General features: G+C 45.2%; 1 protein-coding gene across 5 annotated transcripts in view; it reads right to left on the bottom strand.

Annotated features, from left to right (window-relative positions):
- The window catches only part of PTN (pleiotrophin), a 104505-nt gene extending 83703 nt beyond the window's left edge, over positions 1–20802 (bottom strand). For 2 of the 5 annotated variants that reach the window (XM_075940134.2, XM_089782076.1), the window contains exon 1: positions 20359–20802. The gene's annotated coding sequence lies outside the window, so the exon portion shown is untranslated. The remainder of the gene's footprint in view (positions 1–20358) is intronic. The other 3 variants (XM_075940138.2, XM_075940124.2, XM_075940122.2) reach the window with 3 other exon arrangements.
- Between the last annotated feature and the right edge of the window lie 1419 nt (positions 20803–22221).

Genomic DNA, 22221 nt, shown 5'->3' with positions numbered 1-22221 from the left:
AACAAAGAGGCAAATAGAGAGCGACAAGTAATAAGGAATTCTTTAAGTACACCAGAAATAGGAAGCTTGCAGGAGACTTGGTGGGCTTGACAGGTTCCTGTGGTGCAAAGGGGGTAATCAGAAAGGATAAAAAGATTGCACATAAGTTAAATGATTTCTTTGTTTCAGTTTGCCCATCAAAGCACAAGATTGGAGGGGGCAGAGAATGCCTACTAGTGAACCACATTCTAATGTTAGAGGAAATATCTGAGAAAATCATTAAAGGCAGAGTTCTAAAGCATCTCTATTGGTACAGAAGTCACAGAAACCAGCTCAGTATAAAACAGCATGATGCAGAGGTAAATCATGCCTCCCTAACTTGTCAGAATCTGTTTAAAAAGAGCTATCCTGGTGCGGTATATTACTTAGTTTTTCAAAAGGCTGCAGATAATAGTCTCTAGTGAGAGATTTTTCAGAAACTTGGTAACCATGAGATAAAAGATAGAGTCTGGTCATGATTTAAATTTGAGTAGCAAATAAGACACAAGGGGTGCCAATAATGACCAACTCTTTGTACGGAAAGGAATTACTAATAGGGTGCCTCAGGGGTCAGGACTATGTCTAATGTTGTTCAATAAAATTACTAAGAATCTGGAAGCAGGAATGAATAATGAGATATGATGATACCACAAAATTATTAGGTTAGGTAAGAATGGAAAAGATTATGAGAAATTCCCAAAAGACCTAAAATAATTAGAAAATTAGGTAATACCATAGCAGATGAAATTCATTAGGGGAGTAAAAGGTGTACAACACATTGGAAGGAATAACCTAAACCATCAGTATAAGTCCATGGGTTCATATTAACTTTAGACTAAAGATCTAAGAATCATAGAATAATCTGCCTAAAAAGGAAGTTAACTTCCTACCCATATAAACAAAAATTTTAAAAATAACTTCTGTAATAAGGGAAGTTTAGCGAATAATACGGAAATCATAATTAAGTTAATTTTAAATACATGCTTAAGGAGGTCCACTGAATTGGTATGAAGTTAGTTGAGCACATATTTAAGATTAAGCATATACTTAAATGTTTCACTGTGCTGGAACCCAAAGAAAGTTTTGAGCAGGCTATAGAAAATAAGAAAAATTGGGGGAGTATTTTATAATATATACATATATATGGGGGGGGCGGGGAGAGAGAGATCTAAAAGACTCAAATTACAAAGGACTAGGGAAATTATTTAAATAGAGTTAAAATTATGTTTCAGTATTGGTAAATTAAGGTAAAAATTACATAATAAAAATGTTGTTTTAAAAATGCAAGCATTAAAACACAAGAATTAGGAACTGAAATAAAAATAATCAAATATTTGAAAGTATGAAAATGCACATCATCCTTCAATCATAACTGGGCCCATTTGTTGTGGACCTTTGACGAACAGTAAGACCCATAACTTTAATACCCACAGCAGCTCCAAAGGTCTTTAACAATTCTACCGGAATGCAAAGCTGGAATTGGGACAAGAATCTGAATATGGAATCTACAGAAGAAGGTGCAACTGTGGTAGAGAACAGATTACTTGGAAAAGCTAGTGGGGAATTAGAATACTAGACTATGCTAGGAGTTCTGCAAGTACTTAGAACAATGGAGGAAAAAAATCCCCACAGAGTTTAGGAACGTAATTTTGAGAAGCAGAAGATATAGATATTGTGACAAATGGGAACCCCTCCTGCAATTAGTTTGCATTAGAATCCTATCTTTACAAGAAAAAGGGTCTTAATATTTTTCTTCCAATAAAACACATTATTTCAACATTCCTAGGTCAGAGGTTAATAACTTCTTAAGCCTATTTCTGTCTCAGACATAACTCATATACACTAGATCTCATCAAGATGAATAGATTCATGGATTTTAAGGCCAGAACATTGTGGTCTTCTAGTTTGGCCTCCTGCATAATACTTCCTGCAGAATTTCATCCAGCCATTCCTCTTCATTTTAAAACAAATCCTATAGAAAGATACCCAGTCTTAGCAAAAAGACTTCAAGTGACAAGGACTCCAGAACAACCTTTGGTAAACTGAACTGTTAGAAGCTTACACCTTATTTTTAGTCTAAGTTTGTCTAGCTTCATTTTCCAGCCATTGGATTTTATTATGCTATGTCCAACAGATTAAAGGCCTCCCTCATATAAAAAAAAAATCTTCCTCTCGTGAAGGTATCCATCGAGCACGATCAAGATAGTTCTGAATCTCCTCTCAAATACACTAAATAAACTGAGCTACTTAAATCTCTCACTATAATGAAGATTTTTCCAGACCTTGGATCATTCTTGTAGCTCTTTTCTGAAACCTTGCCAATTTTTCAATGTCCTTTTTGAACCAGAATTTTTTTGAGCCAAGCTTATTTGAGGTTTCTAAGACAAGCCATTTTCAAAATAAGAAATGGGAGGAAATTGTAAAAGAATTTTCAAAATACTATTAATGTATTAGATGCCCTTTTTCTAAACTATACCAAGTATGAACAACAACACTGGGCACAACCTGCAGGTCTGGCTGAAATATGCTCAAGACAGAACTCAAAGGTGCAGGAGGACAAATGTGGCCATAGTTTCCCTGATCCCTGGGTTGTCAGTGCAAATTTGAACAAGCTCAGAGTTGCTCTAACTTCTATCAACTAGTAACAGACCAAAGGACAGTCATGCCAAATGGGATTCACCAGAATGCTGTCATACTCTAGACACACCCCTTTACTTAGCCATACCCACAGCACACGGGAATTGTAGTAGATGGCATAAAGCCAACTACAACAATACTGCCTAGAGAGTCCCACAAGCAGGAACAACCCTTACAAGCTTGAACAGAGTAAATTTATATGGCCTGTGTACTGTCAGACAAATGGGCCATACTGGAGACCAGAATCTGGCTTCATTTCTACAAGTAATAAATGCAAGATGAAAAGAATCTATCCCAAGAATTTTAGAGGGGGCAATGCAAAAAGCAGATGAATGAAGCTGAGACTTGCTTCCCACTGTATATGAAGAGAATACTGCATTTTCATAATATAGCTGAAGAAAAAACAGTAAGAAATTATAGAAGTATCATAATAAATCATAAAGGCTGAACTAGAGATTCCTGTTTAGCATTTCCTAGAATACAGGAAAAAGCATACTCAATTAAATTAATGGGCAACACACGGGGGGAAAAAAAATCGCCAAGGAAATAATTGTACATTGTGTAAAATAAACTATGGAACTCAGTGCATCAGGATATTACTAAAGTAAATAATTTCATACAAGGATTTTCAACCTACAAGTTGCAATCATATTACCAATATTGCCAAATGGGACATGGCACTAGCTAGATCAGGGCACCAGGTATTTTCTTGTTGTAGAAATGGTTGAGAATGCAGCTAGTCCAAAATCAGAAAGTCCATCCTGCAGGATTTTTTATTATTATTATTTCTCTGTTAGTTTTTGCCTCAGATTATAATGAAAATACAAAACCATCAACAAAATGTTGCTGAATGCAAAAAATGTTGATGCAAAAATGGCCAAATGTTTTGACATTCCCTAACTGAACTATTTTGTTTTGTATTGAATCTGTTCAACACTTAGGTGCTAAGTTTTCCTTTTCCCCAAGGATGCTCCACTCTTGCTCTACCTCGAGACACCACAAGCCCTCCCACAAGCCTCTCTGCCAGCTACCAAACAGCTGTTTGGCAGCACCTCGCATCAGTTGTTTGGCAGCATCTTCAATCTCCTAATCAGAGCTCCCCTCCACCCCAAATAGCTGTGGTTGGTGGGTGATGAACACCCACTTTTTTTCACCTGTGGGTGCTCTAGCCCCCGTGAGTACACCAACAAAGTCATTCCCTATGGTTCAACTACAATCACTGGCTATGTTACCACAAACACTGCTTGTGTTAAACGAACCTCCCACGCAGACCAGCTGTCACCCAGCGTTAAACTGGCTCCCCATGCAAACCGGCTTCCCCCCGCACACGCTTCTGCCTCCAATAGAGGCAGCATTCCAGGGGCGGGCAGGCAGCTCCACAGAGCACGTGCTCATATGGAACCAGCTTTTAAGCCTGCTCCCGCAGAGCACAGACTCCTGACTCCTTCCCCCTCCCATCTCTATAGGAGGCAGCAAGGTAATGGCCGGCGGCTCCACAGAGCTGGCACGCAGAGAGATGGCTTAAAAGCCGGCTCCCCGCGCATATCAGCTCCCACCTGCCCCAGCTACCCACACACACCAGCTCCCGCCTTCCCTCCTCTTGCTGCCCCTGATACAGAGGCAGCAAGGGGGGAGGGGCAGAATGCATGTAATAGACAGGATTAACCAACAAGCCCAGGGTTATCAGTTAATCATGTAGTCAACTACATGCTGACATCTGCTCCTGGTGACTTATTACTGCTTAGTTTATCAATTTGTTCTAAAACCTCCTCTAATGATTCTTCACTCTCAGACAGTTACTCAGGTTTGTCACTCTAAAAAATGGCTCTGTGAAGGAGATTCCCCAACCTATTTTAGCCATGAGGAGTATGCAAAGAATTCGTTTAGTTTCTGCAGAAAGCCTTATCTTCCTTGAGTGCTCCTTTAGCATCCCAAATGTCCAGTGGCCCCACTCCGGGTATGTCTACACTACAAAGTTAATTCAAACTAACGGACGTTAGTTCGAATTAACTTTGATAGGCGCTACACTAGCGCTCCGCTAGTTCGAACTTAATTTGAACTAGCGGAGCGCTTAGTTCGAACTAGGTAAACCTCATTGTACGAGGACTAAGCCTAGTTCAAACTTACTAGTTCGAATTAAGGGGTGTGTAGCCCCTTAATTCAAACTAGTGGGAGGCTAGCCCTCCCCAGCTTTCCCTGGTGGCCACTCTGGCCAACACCAGGGAAACTCTATTGCCCCCCTCCCGGCCCCGGACCCCTTAAAGGGGCACGGGCTGGCTACAGTGCCCGTGCCAGGTGCAAGCCTGCCAGCACCCAGCTAGCAGACCCTGCACCCGGCACGGCTCGAGCCAGCCACCCGATGCCCCCCAGCCCTCCCCCTCTTCCCGGGACCAGGCTGGCGGCTCCCGGGAGCTTGCCCGGGACCGCAAGAGGCGGGCACCCGCCTGGTCTAGTGCGGACATCGTGGACCTCAGCCTCGACCTCCGCACTAGGCACAGGAAAGAGGCCGTCTATGGCAGGAGAGCTGCCAGCCTGGCCACCCAGGAACAGGTGTGCATGAAAATCAAGGTGGTCCACTGAGACCTCCGACCCTGAGCCCTGAGCTTACAATGGCCGTACTGGGTCAGACCAAAGGTCCATCTAGCCCAGTAGCCTGTCTGCCGACAGCGGCCAACCCTAGGGACCCTGGAGGGGATGGACCAAAGACAGTGACTAAGCCATTTGTCTCGTGCCATCCCTCTCCAGCCTTCCACAAACTTTGGGCAGGGACACCATTTCTACCCCCTGGCTAATACCACTCCATGGACCCAACCTCCATCACTTTATCTCACTTCTCTTTAAACTCTGTTCTAGTTCTAGCCTTCACAGCCTCCTGCAGCAAGGAGTTCCACAGGTTGACTCTTTGTTTTGTGAAGAACAACTTTCTGTTACTAGTTTGAAGCCTGCTACCCATTCCTTTCCTTTGGTGTCCTCTAGTCCTTCTATTATGGGAACTAATGAAGAACTTTTCTGTATGCACCCTCTCCACCCCACTCATGCTTTTATAGACCTCTAACCTATCCGCCCTCAGTCTCCTCTCTTCTAAACTGAAAAGTCCCAGTCTCTTTAGCCTCTCTTCATATGGGACCTCTTCCAAACCTCTGATCATTGTAGTTGCCCTCCCCTCTCCCACCCTCTCTCTTCCCCTCTCCCACCTCCTTTTCCCAGTCTCCCCGAGTTTTGTTCAATAAAGAGAGATTCTATTTTTGACCACATGTTTTCTTTATTTTGTACATCAGGAAGGAGGGCTAGGGAAGGGTAAGTGGAAGGAAGTGAGGGAGGAATGGGGTACGAGCCCCTGATGGGGAGGACTGGGCTGGCTCTGCGGGCTTCTGGGGGTGGAAGCTCTCCTGCAGCCCCCCAATTGCCCCCTCTCCTCAGATGGCAGCCTGCGGCAAGTGCAGCCGGTCTGATGGCCGAGTGCTGTGATGTGCCCAGTGTGGGCACTCAGGGCACTCCAAGCCAGGACTGCTTTGCAAGCGGGGCACCCCTGAGAACTGTCTGTCTGGGGTGGGGGTCGGGTCCCTTTAAGCACAGCCCTCGGCTAGCCTGAGGCAGCAGCTCCATGCTATAAGTCCTAATCTGATGCCCTGCCGGCACTGCTTCCGGCCATCCTTAACCCTGGTTCAGGGTCCACTTAATGTGGACATGCTAGTTCGAATTAGCAAATCGCAAATTTGAACTAGTTTTTAGTTCTAGATGCGTTAGTTCGAATTAGCTTAGTTCGAATTAGCACTGTAGTGTAAACATACCCTCATTGTTTAGCAATTTTCTCGCTTCTGATGTCCTTTCTTTACTGTTACTTTTTTAGCCTTTGACTACCTGACATTCAAATTCTTTTTTGGTCTTCCTAATTCTATTTTTTCTTTTACACTTCTCTTGCAAGAGTTTATGCTCCTTTGTATTTTCCTCAATAGGATTTAACTTCCACTTTTTAGACAATGCCTCTTTGCTGCTTTGACATTTCTCTCCCCAACACTCACTGTTACCAAGCAGTTCAGTTATATTCACTTCCAGGGTCAGATGCTGTGCTCTGTTCAGGGCCAAATCAAGATTTTCCTCCCCTCTTGTTGATTCCAAGATTAGCTGATCCAAGAAGCAATCACTTGAGGTGTCAAGAAACCTTCTCTCTTCATCCTGTCCTTAGATGGCCTGTGCCCAGTAATATGGGGATAGTTGAATTTCCCCATTATTATTTGTATAGCCTCTCTAATTTCCCTGAACATTTCACAGTCACCATCCTGGTCAGGAGGTCAGAAGTATATCCCCACTGCTATATTCCTTTTATCCAAGCATGGAATTACTTGGATAGAGAGCTCATATGGTACAGTTGATTCATTTAAAATTTTTACTTTATTTGATTCTAAACTTTCTTTCACATACAGTGCCACTTCCCTATCAGCATGGCCTGCTCTGTCCTTCCAATATATTTTGTACCCTAATATTACTGCATCCCATTGATTATCCTCACTCCGCCAAACTTCTGTGATTCCTATTAAATCAATATCCTCATTTAAAACAAGGGAATCAAGTTCACCTGTATTTAGATTTCTAGCATATGTGTAATAGCACTTGCAAAAATGCCACTTTTTAGCTGTCTGACATTGTGAGATATAACTGATGGGACTTATTTTCATTTGACCCTTTCTCAACAGATTTTATTAATATTTTATCATCTTCCATCCTCTCCTTCCCACTTGAATATAGAGAATCTCCACTACTAGATCCTCCAGTAAGGAATATCTCTGTCTGAATCATGTGCTCCTCCACACTTGTCGGCTCTTCCCCAGCTCTTCAATTAAAAACTAAGAGTTGCATAGGTGCACTTAGGAGATGCACTGCTCCCTTGTGCCCCTACCAAAATGTTAATTGCCCCTTCCCTGTCCCTCTTGATGGCCTTCCCTGCACTCTGTTCCTCTTGATGGCCTTCCCTGCACTCCCTCCCTGTGCAGGCATCAGTCATCTATGAAGAGGTGGGGGAAAACCAACAGGTGCAAAGGATGGAAGGGTGTCACTCTGCACCCCTATATGAATTAAACCAGTCCTTTGTTCTTCATCTGTAAGCAGAACCACATTCACACATGCATTATTTGCCTTTACCTGAAGTCTCCGCAGTTTCCTTACTACCAAAATGATTTCCACTGTAAGACACACAATACACAACAGTCAAGCAATGTTTCTTCTCCCTGACTTTAGACGTCTTACTTCTGCGTGTCCTCCCTTTAATTTCAGGCTGCAAGAACATATTTTGTTCATAGATATCTATCTAAATAATATCCACACATTTCACATAGATTATGAAGATCAACGTGACATTGGATTTCACTAGAGAAGAGATCTTACATAACGCTCTTTGGTGAAGAAGAATGTAAATAGCAGACCAGGTATTTCAGACAGGGGATCCTTTTATGCACTCTTAATCCTTCTGCCAGCTGGCATCAGCAACCTCTTTATTCAAAACAACTGGTTTAGTGATGGGATTAGAACTTTACTGCTTATGTGGGAAGTGTCGATTTAAAGAAGAGATTGATTTGTCATTTACAAGATGTTTTATGTAATTGGGAATTCTAAAATCAAGTGGCATCTTTGTGTTACACCTCTTTACCCAGAATGCTCCACCAGTTCATTGACATTTCACATCACTGCTGATGTCTGGGTTTGGGGAACAAAGTAGGAGGTTGGGACAAAAGTTTGTGTATACCTGATTCTTTTCCATGCACACATGAACATTCTCCATTGCATTTCTAAAAAATACTTCTGATCCACAAACCCTGCAATTAGCATACAAAATCAGTGTTTCTAATTATAGGAACACTTCCTATTCTATATAATCATAAATAATTTAAACTAAATTATAGTACATGTCAATTAAATGAACAAAGAACATTTTGTAATGCATTATACTTTTTTTCATTTGGTTGTATGGTAATTTTCAAATTCCTGTAATTCTCAGTAAATCTCCCTGTCAGTACAAATTAGTGAGGTTAGTGAAATTCTACTGTGTTTGTTGTCTGTATTTTTTTAAAGAGGGTTATTTTAAAAATTCAGGCTCATTTTTTATGTTTTTACATCACTATCTATAAAGCCAGGAAAAGTAGCGGTCATCAATCGAACCACACAAGACTCAGAAGGAGGCCAAAACTTCTAGAGTGAATAAAAGAGTTCCTCCATACCAACAGTACAATTCAAAAAAAGGAGGAAGTCATTTCATACTTCTCTATTTTTCCTCATTTTTAGAAAAATTGATTTTTTTCTTCTTTTGAAAAATTTTGATCAGCTTCATCATATGAAAAAAATTGAGAAAAAAATATCAGATTCTGAAATGTTCTCATTTATTTTTCTAATTCCAACCAGTTGTACTAAATACATGCCACGATTAAGTGTAACAAGTTGGCCCCTTTCAAAGTTAGAAGCAAATTTTGATCATACTGAATCAAATGTCATTGGTATGAAGATCCTCTTTCTATCTTATTCTTTCTATCTTATTCCCACTATTTCAGACTTCATCATGACATTTTTAGACATAGGAAAGTTGTAATTGGCCTATGGACAGACAATTCTGGAGTGGGTAAGGGAGAGAAGTCCACATTTATAAGGAGAAGGGAAAAATAGTTCTCTGGAGGACTGAATTTTCAAATAAATGGACAACTGGAAGCTGCTCTGTGGTTTGGAAAGCTAGAATAAGTCTTTGCGGAGACAGTAAGTCAGGCAATCAAAAGCCCATGATGAATTCATTTATCATATTGTTCTGAAATTTATCACAAGGATTTCATATTTTTATATATATATATATATATATATATATAAATTGTGGCAATCTTTACCATTATGTTCAAAGATTGCTTTGTGAAGCATCATTTGAAAAGTCAAACTTCTGAATATTATTGTCCTGGAAAAATGTGTGAGAAATGTATGTAGAACTACAAGATTCTACTGTAGAACATTGTTATAACATGCTCCAAAGTGGAGAAAAGCACACCCAATCCCATTTTTCATAGACAAAGTCACACTGACACCCCTGACATGTGCTAAAATACTATCACCTGCTTAAGCAACCATTCACCAGCAGGGGAGAAAGCATAAAGAAGAAATTAACATTCCATCACAGTGAAATAACTCTCAGGGCATAAGGTTAACGAAACACATAAACCTTTGCAGAACTATGACCTAAGTTTGAACAGAGGTGGAGACTTCCTTAATACACCCTGTACACACATAATGCACCTACACTTAGAGCTAGGCGGTGTGGTGCCCAGCTCAAGCAGAAATATTTGTACTAACTTTTATTGTGCTAGTGCACTAAAAATACCTCACCCCAATGCCCCAGGCATGGGGCAACCACTCTTGCTGTAGCCCCCCCCAACCTCTGTCCCACCCCTGTCCTGCCCCACTCCTTCACACATGCCCCATCCCTGCTGTGCCTTCATCCCACCCCTTCCTGTCCCTGCTCTGCCCCCTCCCCCATGCAACATGAATCAGGGTATTATTGGGGGGCCTGGCACGAGGCTGCATCAGAGGTTGGCCTCCCTCCTGGACTCACTGTGGCAGCTCCGCTCCACCCCACTGCCCTTTCCCAGCCTGCTGCACTCTGCTTCAGCGCGGCGACAGGAAGCCCTGGGACTGGGCCTCTCTGCTTCCTGTTTTCACCGTGAAGCAGAGCACAGGGAATTGGGAGAGGGCAGAGGGGTAGGGTGGAGCAAACTATCAGGTTGCTCTGGCTCCTGCTACCATGGTGAGTGGAGGGGGACTCTTGCTGCTGCTCTGCACCAGACCCACAGGTAATGCCCAGCTCTGCTCTGGGCCCCATCCACAGGACAATTGAGGAGGCCACTGTGGGATCCCCCAAAGAGCAAGGCCTGAGATGGCCACCCTGAGCTGCCCTATGGACAGGATGGATCAGGTAGCTACAATAGTACAATCAATGACATGTGGTGTCACGGGCTAGCTGTCTCAAGTGCAAACTCTATTTCTAAGTGTACGTGTAGACACACACAGCTAGAACCATCTGTTACACACCCAGCAAACTTTAATTCAAGGGCTCTCAAACTGGTTGTCATGACCCTTCAGGGAATCATAAGGTTATCATGTGGGGTGTGGCAAGCTGTCAGCCTCCTCCCCAAACCATGCTTCACCTCAAGCATTTATAATCATAGGTGCTGGAGTAGGGAGGGTGCTGCCACACACCCCAGTTTGCTGCTGCACCCCCTGGCTTACAGTAGTTTTCATAATATTCAAGACTTGCAGCTTTGTTCAGTGGCTCTCAGCAACCCCACTATAGAAATTATCCCACCTCTCCCTCCTGGGGAAGTCACACTCTGGGGCTTGCTATGTGAACAGTACAAAAGTTTGAAAACAACTGCTCAGACCAAGCTCAAAAATAACATTTAGGCCTAGTGGCACAAAGGGATCAATCCCCTTTCTTCCCCCACCTGGATATTTTTGGGGCTGGAGAAGTCTCTAGTAACATAGATTCACCTGCTACACCACCCCATACCCTGTGTAGTTCATTCTCCCTGTTGCAATCCACAGCTGGTGGATGGTCTCTCTCAACTTGTTACCAGCTGGAAGATTTTAGAGCACCTCCTGTCTCCTGTAAACTCTGCCAGCAGGGTGTGGTCTATATAAAGCTGACCAGAGAAGAGTAGTAACGGCTTCCTGGTGGCTTTTCCCCTCTGATGCACAAGTAAGACTAGAATGGAGCCCACAGTAGAGTGTACAGGCGACCCCCCGACTTGCAAATGCCTGACCTGCAAGCCTCCCACATTTACAGCCGCCCTGCTCTGGGAGCCACGTGGCTGCCTACCACCCAGCACAGCTCTCGGCCAGCCAGCTCAGTGTGCTGTTTGTACCGTGGAGCCACCTACCACCCAGCACAGCCCCCGGCTGGATCATGACACCGTTTATGCCGTGCCATGGGGTTGCCTACTGCCCAGCAGAGCCACCTGGCTCCAGGAGGCAAAGTGATCCAGGAACAGAACCCCCATTCTTAACATTGCCCCTATGGGCAATAAAGGTTCAAGTTATGATGGCCCGACTTACGACGGTTCCCCAGGAACTAATTAGTTCGTAAGTGCAGGGGTCGCCTGTATAATTCATAGAATCATATAATCATAGAACTGGAAGAGACCTCAGAAGGTCATCAAGTCCAGCCCCCTGCTCTAGGCAGGACCAATTCCAACTAAGTCAACCCAGCCAGGGCTTTGTCAAGCCGAGACAAACACCTCTAGGGATGGAGACTCCACTACTTCCCTAGGTAACCCATTCCAGTGCTTCACCACCCTCCTAGTGAAATAGTTATTCCTAATATCCAACCTGGACCTCTCCCACCACAACTTGAGACCATTGCTCCTTGTTCTGCCATCTGTCACTACTGAGAACAGCCTCTCTCCATCCTCTTTGGAACCTCCCTTCAGGAAGTTGAAGGCTGCTATCAAATCCCCCCTCACTCTTCGCTTCTGCAGACTAAACAGACCCAAGTCCCTCAGCCTCTCCTCATAAGTCATATGCTCCAGCCCCCTAATCATTTTGGTTGTCCTCCGCTGAACCCTCTCCAATGCGTCTACATCCTTTTTGTAGTGGGGGGCCCAGAACTGGACACAATACTCCAGATGCAGCCTCACCAAAGCCGAATAAAGGGGAATGATGACATCTCTGGATCTGCTGGCAATGCTCCTCTTAATGCAACCTAATATGCCATTAGCCTTCTTGGCTACAAGGGCACACTGTTGACTCATATCTAGCTTCTCATCCACTGTAACCCCCAGATCCTTTTCTGCAGAACTACTACTTAACCGGTTGGTCCCCAGCTTGTAACTATGCTTGGGATTCTTCCGTCCCAAGTGCAGGACTCTACACTTGTCCTTGTTGAACCTCATCAGATTTCTTGTGGCCCAATCCTCCAATTTGTCTAAGTCATTCTTTACCCTATCTCTGCCCTTAAGCGTATCTACCTCTCCCCCCATCTTAGTGTCATCCGCAAACTTGCTGAGGGTGCAATCCATCCCCTCATCCAGATCATTAATAAAGATATTGAACAAAATCGGTCCTAGAACCGAACCTTGGGGTACTCCGCTAGAAACCGACCGCCATCCTGACATCGAGCCATTGATCACTACCCGCTGGGCCCGGCCTTCTAACCATCTTTCTATCCATCTTACCGTCCATTTATCCAATCCACAATCCCAATCCTTTATCAGCAGCAAAGGAATATACAATATAGTCAATGGAAAATACAGTATAAACAACGGAAAAACAATGTCTGCCAAGTAATCACTTTACTTAAGCAACATCTCTTACGAAGATTAGCAAAAACATCTGACAACATGTGAGTTAAACAAGAAACGGGCCAAAGGGACCACTCTGCAAAATAAAGATTAAGCGAGCATGATGCAATGAGGATCTCTGAATCAAATCTTTCTCTGCCTCTGAATGCCTCTAAAGGCATTGAAAATTATAGCGATTGGCTTGGAGGGAAACTGTAGTAGTCGTTTTTCCTTCTTCCATGCCATTGTATGCTCAGCTGCACCCAGAGAGGCTGCTAATAGAAACAAGAGACTCTCACACAAACAAAAACATTGTTGTGACCTCTGGGAACGCAATGATCCAAACAAACAAGCCAGTCAGGTGGCACGAGCCACTGGGAGGCAATCAGAGCATCTCAGAGGCATTCCCCCAGCACCAGAAGGGAATCTGATTCACTAGGTTGGCAAATGTAGCTTTTTCCTAGAAAAGCAAAGGGAAAACCATGTTGGGCAGGCGGAGTAAGAAACTTATAATATTTCTTTTTAATTTGGGGGAAGACAATTTCTGGATTGATATTTCTTATGATTCCAACTGAAAAGTGAGAGAAATGCTGCCCTATCAGCAAAACAGAGAGCAACAGGAATGGGAATATTTTTCTAGTTGGGATAAGATTATAATAGTTGTAATCACTCTGAATAGTGCCTCACTTTGCAAGTAATCCCATTGCAATTAATGAGACAATTCGCAGTATAAATTAAGGGTGTCAGAATGGTATTTTCACTATTTGCTATCAAGCTATGAAGCACTATTACAGACATAACTTATTTTGAATAAGGAGAAAGGTGTCCTTTCAGAATTCTAATCTTATTCCAAAGAAGTCTGTCCTTACTTCAGAGCTTTGCCCAAGTAAAAACTACAGAATTTGGTCCCTGATAAATATTTATTTCCACTAGGGAGAAGAGTGAGGAATAATTTGAATGTAGCCATCTTGAAACTGCACCAAAGGTTTTTAGTTCAAATGCCACAAAGCAGGATTTAGACTTGTACCCCATGATACTCGGCAGTGCTATAATACTGTTAGGAAAGCATTAGATTGTTAGAGACACCATCTTGCTGGGAAGATATTATTCCCAAATCCCTTCATGTACCATTTCTGATGGAAGTTAAAGATCCCATTGCACTTTTTGAAAAAGATTCTGTGATAAAGCCAGAGGGTGTATAATGAAAAACATGCCCCTGTTTAACAAATCAGGGTCAGGGAGAATGTCTGGGCTGGGGAAAGAGATAGCTTGGGGCTCTCAACGCACACCTCCTTATCTATATGTATTTTGTGTGTGTTCTGGAACTAAGATATATATCGGGGTCAGCAACTAGGCGACTATCCAATAAGCATATGCTTATTGGATGGTTGACTAGTGACTCAATTAGTCACTCCTCCTGCTCCTGCTCCTGCCCCTGCCCCTTGCTGCCTCTATCGGAGAGAGGAAGCAAGGGGGTGGGGAGCAGGAGGCAGTGCTCAGGGGAGCTGGCTTAAAAGCGGATGGGGCTGCATGGTGGGCAGCTGCTTCAAGGAAAGGGGCTGCTTCAGGGGTGGCTGGACCATGTGGCATGGGGGACTAGGGGTGCTCTAGGGACTGGGGCTGCTCCAGGAGTAGGTAGGCCACGTGGGGGAGTGAAGCACCTCTGAGCTGGCTGCCAGGGGCAGACTGGAGCTGAACTGGGATGCAGCAGCTGCAAGGAGGAGGGGAGCTGGCTCTGGGATTCTGTTTTCCTGCTTCGGAGGAGGGCAGGGGGGTGCAGAGCCATCTTCTAGCTGCCTTCACCTGGGAGTCTTGTCCCCATCTCTTCTAGCCCACCGCTCTCCACCCTGTTGCACAGTCCCAGCTCTGTGGCCTCAGGGCTCCTTGCCTCCTTTTCTGCTTCACGTTGTTCCTAGCAGGTGGGCTAAAGATGGTGTGGAAGCCATGCCCAGCTGCCAGTACCCCCGCTGGGCCCCCATTAGAGGGTGAGTATTGTCAAGCTGCAGCTCTGGGGCTGGGCAGCAGCAGCTGAGGGGAGAGGAAAACAGATGGGGTGTCCCCCTGCCCCAAAGTCACGTTGGTGCCTGGGCATCTGGGTTCATGGCAGGAAGGCAAGGGTGCCATGGACCAAACCCCCTCAGGATCCTGACCCCAGCAGGGCTGGACACCCTGGGGTCACCCACCCACCCCTGCCTTGCCCATTTCCCTGAACACCCACCCCCGACCCACCGTGACCCCAGCTCGTGCTGGTAGACTGGACCCAGTGCCAGCTTTCTGCGGAGGTGGGGAGAAGCCCTGAGGCTCTGTGCCACATCCAGCTTCCAGAGAAAAGCACACGCACTGCTTCTCCCCTACCCACAGGAAAAGACAGAGCAGAGCTCATGGCAGGAGACCAAGCGAGGCGCATGGTGGGGAGAGGAGCAGCGTGGCCCAGGGAAGTAAGGTTAAATTTTAGCACGCCACGTCAGAAAGGTTGATGACCTGTAATATATATCATTCATCACCCTGAGGCCACTGTATATTGTAATCTCTTTTACTCCTTCCAATTGTTTTATGTCATTTTAGATCTTAAGGGTTTGAGGCTAGTGTCTGTATCTCCATATAAGCTTGCACAGTAATTAGCATCTTTTGGGTAGCTCTGCAAAAGAAGTAATAATAATGTCCCATGCTGTGAGATCATTACTGTGAAGTGCACAATGGCTCCTAGGTTTTCACTGTGCAGTGAGCATCTAATTAATTGTGTTCTCTAGCACTTCAGAATACCTGTGAAAGATATAAAATCCAGCCTGTTATGTGATCATTGTACAATTTAAATGCTACCCGATTTTAATATCTATCTTACCTATAGTCCAGAAATCATCTTAAAACAACAGGCAGGCAAAGTAATGTCAAAGTGCTCGTAACACTAAGATGAACAAAAGCAAAACACAAGACCGGGGGCTCACTATAAAAGTCATTATGCTTATCATTGCTTGAAATTGAATTGACATGCTTTCAGGTGGCTTAGACAGATTTAGGAGTGTTATTTTAAACCAAGTAATGAGGTATGTATGCTGATTTCCACAACCATCGCAGCATGTGTTGTTTGACCATATTTTGGTAATTCCTCCTCTCCCTTCTTCCCGTCCCAGACAGCACCTGGATAACATGATAAAGAGCAGGATTGCATGTTTTACGTTTTTTAATCCCGTTACCCCAGGACTTCCCTGAGCTCTGGAACTTATGCGGGATCAGAGGTAGAATCTGTTCCTTAGAAAGAAAGCAGTCAGACCTTGGAGAGGAAATAACTAAACCTCTGTTCCAAATGTACACTGGGGATACATCGGCATTACCAACCAATTTGTGTTTGTTGGACTCAGGCTGTGTAACTGTTTCATGCTGAGTGTACTTCCAGGTTCGGGTTCTTTCTGTCACTTAAGGGTAAGATGCTGCTAAACACCTGAGTGCACTGAAGAAGTCCTATAGCATTATTATAGCCTGTATGGAGAACATAAAATCTTACATGTTAGCACCAATAAGGACTTTCCCTTTTCTGTACTGAAAAGGTTGTTGAAGCTTGAGAAGGGCTGCAACACACTAATGTATCAGACATTACATAAACAGTGTCTCTGCCAACTCAGAGCTAATAAAAATATAAGCAGCAGATTCCATACAGATTGCCAACTTTTACTTCATTAGCTAGGTGATTCTCATAGTAAAGATACTGGGATCAAAGATGTTTTTCTCTGTTGCTGTTACATTGGGCACCACCTCATTTTCATACAAGATCAAACATATACAGCACTCATCTAAGAACCCAAATGTAGTTGCCTGCAGCTTGAAACCCACTACCCCTAGCCATGCTACTAACCTCAATTATAACAATTGTTTGACAGTCCTTCCCCAATGGTATTATTTGTTCACAAGCAGCTACTCTCTAATGGCAAATGTTTAGTTACAACTCCGCTATTTACTCAAATATCTCTTCCTTCAGTCTTTGTTAATAGTGCATGCGGGATTTCATTTTCTAAGAATTCATCTACTTCTTCTATCAGTACTTAATCTTCATCAGAAGTCATTACTGAGTAGTAGTGAAAAACAACAATTATTTCCAAATCATATACAACTGTAAAGAATGAAACTGTGACAAGTCCACAATCAGCAGTTGATGCAGCTTTGGGACAGGTGAACAGGACACTGATTATGGTGGAGAATAGTTTCTTGCTCTTGATGGTTTAATGCCCCTATTTTATTTACTTGGAAAGAAAACAAATCATTGCTGGAGACTGTTCTATGATTAATCTAAAGACTATGATAAATGAATACTAGCAATGTATTCTATGGAGCTAAAATACTAATTCCATCATTTCACTAACAACTAATCTACATGGGTTTCGTTGCACTGTATTTCCAGAGGCATCCTCCATTTTCAATGCAGTTAGTAGGAATTTGGTGGTGGACAATGCACAGGCACAAGAAACTAGAACAGATATCTCTCCCCACAAAATTAATGTAACCATGAAAGCTATAGCTTCTAACAAATTGCTTGACCACTGCCATCTTGAATGCCATGTCGATTAGTTGAGCCAGAGTAGCAATATTCCTATAGTAATTGTTACAGTTGATTATTTTAGCAAAAAGCAGTTATCCACATTTACATGCCATAGCTCACCTCCATATGTTTTGGCCTCAAATTTTACTTCCTTTGAATAAAGCTTTTTATACAAGACTTCCAACTATTGGAATTGAGGCTTTTTGCATTTTAGCTCCTCCCAACTCTTCTGAAATTGACTATAAATACCTTACAATACATGCTTTGCTACTTCACCCTAACCAGCTCTATAGAGAAGGAACACATTCAAAAAGGCACAATGAAGAAGATTTTCAAAAACACCTATGTGACAGCAGCCTTCAGGACTTTGGCATTTTTTAAAATGTTATCCTTTATGTCCACATGATGCAAAACTTCCCAAAATAACCTAAAATATGGGCCCTTCTACTTATCTCAAAATACCAGAGCCATATCTGAAATTCATTGCTGCTGTTGACTCGGTACATAATCAGTGTCTTCAGTCAATGCTTAACATGCATTAACTAATAATACCAGGATATGGATATAAATTAGAAATACAGACCTTAAATGGCTCTGATTATTTTACTAAATATATACAATTGTCAGATGCCGGGCAAAATACAGCTGTGGGCCAGCTCCATCTTACCAAGCTGTTAGATCCAGCCCACGGACAACATAGCGGGAGCTTCAGTGAGGATGCCTGCCCTACCCCCGCATGCCACTCAGAAAAGCCAGCAGCTGGATCCTGTTTGTCTGGAGTTCGTGCGCTGCCCCAAACTCCAGCACAATATTGCAGCTCTCATTGGCCAGTTTCTGGACAAAAGGAGCTGCCTGCTTAAAGAACAGACAGTGGACAAAGTAAGCCTCCCTCCTTCTTTCAGGCTTGCAGCTGTTTACAGATGCACATGGCTCCACAGCCAGCTACTCTGAGCTTCCTGACAGGGCATTGAAGGCAGGGAACCTGGTGAGCTGCTGGCTGGGAGTTGCCCAGGTAAATGTCTTGCAGACACAACCTGCCTCTGGCATCCCAGCCCCTCCTTCCCTCTGCCCCCGCCCCACATAACCCAAACCCTCTTCCCTATACCCCCTCTCAAACCTTGTACCCTAATCCCCTGCCCCAGGTCACAACCCAAACCCCTGGATCCCCTCCTACACTCCAATCTCCTGCCCTGGGTCACAAACCCCTTCTTTACCCATACTACCTCCCAGATCCCACACCTCCTTCTGCACCTCAGTCCCTTACCCCAAGCTCCATTCTATACCCAATCTCCATCCCAGACCCCACCCCAATATTATGGAAGGGCGCACCCCTTGACTACTTTCCAAATTCTTGGAGTGCCCCCATCAAAAATTATTGCCCACCCCGATCAAGCTAGAAGTAGTAGTTTGATAGCACCATGGAAACTGAGACAAATAAAAGCGTAGCACTGAATGGATGGAAATGAAGCTGCAGTTTACGCTTGAGGCTTCCCAGAATGCTAAGAACAGAGAATACCTTGCAAAATAAGCTCCCTGTGAACAAAGGAGAAAAGTCCAAGGAGAAAAGTTACTCTCAGGTAGAAGTCAATAGTGTTACATTGTGTATATACATCAGTCTCACTGACAGCAGTTTGGGCCAGTTTTAAAAGTCTTACAGGAAGCAAGGAGAAGGTTCAAAACAACCGAGCAGTAACAACTCTAGAATTGATCCATCACCACCTTTTAGTTATTTTAGCAGCACTAAAGTAGGGATCGACTAGGATAAGCAGGTTAACTCCCGTGAGAGTCAAACGGGGTTAATGTGCTTATGAGAGGGTAAAGTCTGGCCCAAAGTCTCTGGGAGCCAAGTGAGAGTATTGCTGGCACCATGCAAGGGGGCATCCAGAGCAGGTTCGCCTAGGTGCAAACTGCTGGCCTGCCTTCTCAAAACACTTTCTGCCCACAGGTCACCAGGGACCCAGGCTTTTTTCTTTCACAGCGCCGGGTTAAGTTCCGCCTCCTCTCCCTTAGCTTTTCAATACAGCCACAAATCGATCCGCCAGCCTTTCCTGCCAAGTGATTAGCAAGCGGTGGCTAAATGGAGCTGTGCGCAGTTGCCTCACATCCAAGCTGAGCGCAGAGCACAGAACGGATCCATTATCCTATTAGCCCTTCGAGTAATCCTCGGCGGCTCCCCCCCCCCCCCGGCCTGCACAACCCTCCAGGCAGGGGAGCGGGAGCAGCTGGGGGGATTGTCCCCTTGGAGTCAGTGAGCGCTACTGGCGGGGCTGCACTCCTCGAGGTCTCTTTTCCGCTGCAGCCGTCGAGCCCCGTGCTGGGGGAGGGGGCAGGTGTCTGGTTGCGGCACGCTGCCAGTAAAGCCCCCTAGGGCCCGGGAGGAGGGGGACGGGCTCTTCTGTCCCAGAACTTCTCTGTGGGCTCCGGGCCGCCACAGCCGTGCCCGGGGGAGAGTCAACTGCGATAAGCCCGAAGTGACAGGCTCGGATGTCGGTCACTGCTACCGGGAGCAGATGGGGAGAGTAGCGGCTCCTGCCTCTACACCGGCCCTGAGAGGACCAGCCCCGCTCCCCACCGCCCCAAGCTCTGCTCTCCTCGGGGCCCCCGGAATCCGCGTGCCCCCGACCCCTCTCAGACCCCTCCCTTTGCCCCCCGGGGAGAAGCCGCGCAGGGAATTGCCCCGCGCCCACAGCACGCGTGTCCGCGCCGCGCTCCCACTCCGCGGCGGCCAGGTGAGCCCCGCCCAGCCAGGCGCCCTCCCTGGAGCAGGACCCCTCAGGTCTGAGAGAAGCCCCGCACATACTCCCCCCCCCCCCCGGCGCTGTCACTGCTCCCGGGGCAGGAGAAGGCGCCAGCCGCGCCGCGGGGACTTACGCGGAGTTGCAAAGCGCCCCGGGCTGCCTGCGGTTCGGAGGGACGGTCGGACGGTGCTGGGCTGCCTGGAGCGCGGCGCCGGCCCCTCTCCTGCGGGCTGGCTCCGGTCCTGACTCGCCGCTCCCGCGGCCCCGCTCCTGCTGGGCTGGGCTCCCCACGCCTTGGGTACTCGAGGCAGGAACTCGCCGCTCCTCGCTTGGCCTCCCTGCCCCGCCGACTGCGAGCGCGCGAGAGAAGAGAGGGAGAGGCAGGCAGAGCGCGAGCGAGCACTGTGCACTCGTGTGCGCTGCGGCTGGGGAAGCGGATTAAAAGCAGGTCACCAGAGGGGCAGGCTCGCCCACCGCGGCGGGAGGAAGGCAGGGGAACGGGAGAGGGACTAGGATTGGCGTTGCTCCGTTACTGCTCAGGAAAGGTAGCTGCAGGGTAGCTTCCCTCCTCTGCAACGCCACGTGGCCTAGGCACTGGGGCTCTGGGCCCCAAATAGGAAGCTTTGTTCCGAAAAAGAAGCGTTACGTACAAACCCTCTTCGGGTGGGGACCGTGTCTCCCAAATTCCCTTACTTGGAGATGCCCTATCAGTTCAGGGCTGGATTACCTAATAGGCAGACTAAGCACCTGCTTAGGGCACCAGCAAAGCAGGGGCACTGAAAAAAAAAAGATTGTATTGTATAGTATTGTTTTTATTTTGAATTACATATGGGGGGTCACCATAATCTTTTCAGTGCTTAGGGCCTCTAAAGGTCTTAATCCAGCCCTGAGGATCATAAATGGGGTGCTGGCTCAGGAGAGCTAGTAAGTGTCTGCCAGCCTCTGAGCCAAGTTACTTATTTAAAAAATCAAATGGACTATCTTCCTGCTTGCAATGTGCACAGGTAAGAGCTCAGAGGACTAACCTGAATTCACTCACCTTTAGGGACCAGGAAGCCATAAACAACTTTCAGGAACTTCATACACAAACAATTAGGCTACGTCTACACTGGCATGATTTTCTGGAAATGCTTTTAACAGAAGTGTTTTCCGTTAAAAGCATTTTCAGAAAAGAGCTTCTAGATTGGCACGGATGCTTTTCCGCAAAAGCACTTTTTGCGCAAAAGCGTCCATGCCAATCTAGATGCGCTTTTGCGCAAAAAAGCCCCGATTGCCATTTTAGTCATCGGGGCTTTTTTGCGCAGAACAGTACTGTGCTGTCTACACTGGCCCTCTTGCACAAATGATTTGTGCAAGAGGGCTTTTGCCCGAACGGGAGCAGCACAGTATTTCCGCAAGAACACTGATGATCTTACATGAGATCGTCAGTGTTCTTGCGGAAATTCAAGTGACCAGTGCAGACAGCTGGCAAGTTTTTCCACAAAAGCAGATGATTTTGCAGAAAAACTTGCCAGTCTAGACACAGCCTTATTGTACTTTTTGGTACTATAGGCCTGATCCAAAGCCCACCTGGAAGGCAAAATGTGTCTCTTTAGTTAACTGGGCTTTGAATTCAATCTTGTGTGAATCTCTTGATGGCCCAGAATTGGGCTGAAAACATAATGAGAAAAAGATGCCTGATACTTTTAATTTCCAGCTAGACTGAAAATACCACACAACTGTTTTTCCCCCATGGAATTTCTTCACTTCTAGGTCTGCTAATTGCTGGAATTACATCAAAGCTTTCACTTTAGGGGCAGGCTTTTCCCACTTTTAGCCTCATTGCATGTGTTAAATGAGAGTGCTCTACATTGAATTAAAATATATTGGACTCATTCTAGAATCATGCATACTTTTTCTGAACCTTAGAATAAGACCATTACATTTGAGGGTTTTGATCTTCCTTCTGCACATAATTTTGGCTCCTATTGCACATAAGTGCAAAAATCCAGTTCAG

This window comes from Pelodiscus sinensis, chromosome 1 (genome assembly GCF_052426305.1).
Source record: "Pelodiscus sinensis isolate ZL-2025 chromosome 1, ASM5242630v1, whole genome shotgun sequence".
Taxonomy (NCBI): domain Eukaryota; kingdom Metazoa; phylum Chordata; order Testudines; family Trionychidae; genus Pelodiscus; species Pelodiscus sinensis.
Note: the sequence above shows the minus strand (reverse complement) of the source record. Positions and strands in the feature narration are given on the sequence as shown.